The following is a 2,500-nucleotide window of genomic DNA, read 5'->3' as shown; positions in this document are numbered from 1 at the left end:
AGTAAATGAAAAGTACAGTACATGAAAATAGAGAACAGCTACGTGAAAATAAAGGAGAAATACGAAAAAATAAAAAAAAAGCTGGGTGAAAATAAAAGAAACCGTGGAAATAAAGGAAAACTACTTGAAAATGAGGGAAAGCTACATGAAAATAAAGGAAAACCTGAAAATAAAGGAAAAACCAAGAAAATAAAGGAAAACTACAAGATAAATGAAAATACATGAAAATAAAGAAAAAAAAACTGAAAATGAAGAAAAGCAAAAAGGAAAAACAAGAAAATAAAGAAAAAATTACATGAAAATAAAGGAAAACTACAAGAAGATAAAGGAAAATAAAGAAAATACAAGAAAATAAAGAAAAACATAAAAATAAAGGGAAAAAAAGAAAATAAAGAAAAAACATGAAAATAAAGAAAAAAGTACAAGAAAAAGCAAAAAAATATAGCAAATAAAGAAAACTACAGGAAAATAAAGAAAAAAACGAAACTAAAGAAAAAATACAAAAAAAAGAAAAAAGTACAGAAAAATAAAGAACTAGGAAAAAAAAAAAACTGCATCGAAATAAGGAAAACTGCATAGATAAAAATAAAGAAAACTGCATAGATAAAAATAAAGAAAACTGCATAGATAAAAATAAAGAAAACTGCATAGATAAAAATAAAGAAAACTGCAAGAACCACCCAGATCCACTCGTGACATTCCGTACATGCAACATTCCCACTTATTTCCACCCGCCATCCTCATCCATGAATTTATCCAGTCTAAAAACTTCCTAATGACTCAGCTCTGAATTACTGGGTCTGCTGCACACGTATATCACTTCTTCACTGGCTGCCGTTGAAATATAAGAAGAAAACGACGTGTGGGAGTGTAAAGGAGTTATATTATTTTGGTGTTTGTCTTATATGTTGTAAATGTGTGTGTGCGTGTGTTGGTAGTAATAGTAATGGTGATTGTAATATTTAATGGTGTTTCACGGATTAAAGGTACCACTGTCTTCATTAATCGATATCTTGTTTGAACCTCCAAGCCGACGTGACTAGCGGGTCGCTCGTGTGTAGGGGAGGGGGTGGGAGTAAGCAACAGCAGAACTCGTCTCCCTTTGCCTCTTGCCCTTCGTCAGCCTGCTACAGGAGGAGGGAGTTCTGTTATATGCTTTTACTTCATTGGGAGGGGAGTGAAGGCCAGCTGCGTAACACTTTCTACGTTCTCTCACCCATATTGTGTTCACCTTCCTAATGCAAGAGTTAACCAGTATGCACAGTCTTTCATCCTCTTTCACTGGTAAATTCTGGAACTTCCTACTTGATTCTGTATTTCTCCACCTCTGTTATGGTTAGTCTTTTTCTGTCCACCTTCCTAATGCAAGAGTTACCTAGTATTCATAATCTTTCATCTCCTTTCACTGGTAAACTCTGGAATTCCCTGCCTGCTTCTGTATTTCCTCCTTCCTATGACTTAAACTCTTTCAGAAGGGAGATTTAAAGATATTTCTCCAATCTGAATTAATCCTTTCCTCTGTCCACCTTCCTAATACAAGAGTTAACTAGTAATCACAATCTTTCATCTCCTTTCACTGGTAAACTCTGGAATTTCTTGCTTGCTTCTGTATTTCTCCTTACTTATAACTCAAATTCTTTCACAAAACACTGCTTAGACTTGGGTTAATCTTTTAGGCCTTTCTTCCTTACACACTAGCACATCAGTAGCCCTTTCTCTTGTATATAGAGTCTGTTACCCTTGTCCAGCATCCTTACATAGACTCAGACACTTGGCCTTGATCATCGTGCCTTGCTTCATTAGTGCTCTGGGGTTTGTACCTTGAATGCCTTGCCAGAGTTAAGCCCGAGTCATTGACCTCTCAGTGTGCTGGTTTATCCCTTCAGTTCAGTGCCTCATTGCCTCCATGTGCCAAAGGAAGGTGGGGGATGTTGCTGTTGGTGTTGCAGTGTTGTGCTGCTGGGTAAACACGGGGGTTGTGTTTGAGGTTAGGTTATTTGGTTCTTTAGTGTTGTGTTTGGTCATTGTGTTGTTGTTGTTGTTGTTGTTGTTGTTGTTGTTGTGTTTGTTGGTTTTAGAATGCTTGATGTTGGTTTACTATGAAAGAGGTGTTGGTGTTGATGTCTCTCTCTCTCTCTCTCTCTCTCTCTCTCTCTCTCTCTCTCTCTCTCTCTCTCTCTCTCTCTCTCTCTCTCTCTCTCTCTCTCTCTCTCTCTCTCTCTCTCTCTCTCGTTATTATTGCTTCTTATCTTTTGTTTACTACTACTACTACTACTACTACTACTACTACTACTACTACTACTACTACTACTACTACTACTACTACTACTACCACCACCACCACCACCACCACCACCACCACCACCACCATATTGATGAAGACCACGAAACGACACGAAGAAACCTGAAAAAAATTCCTATAGAGAGAAATTGTGTGTGTGTGTGTGTGTGTGTGTGTGTGTGTGTGTGTGTGTGTGTGTGTGTGTGTGTGTGTGTGTGT

The sequence above is a fragment of the Scylla paramamosain genome, chromosome 32 (genome assembly GCF_035594125.1).
Source record: "Scylla paramamosain isolate STU-SP2022 chromosome 32, ASM3559412v1, whole genome shotgun sequence".
Lineage (NCBI taxonomy): Eukaryota > Metazoa > Arthropoda > Malacostraca > Decapoda > Portunidae > Scylla > Scylla paramamosain.
Note: the sequence above shows the minus strand (reverse complement) of the source record.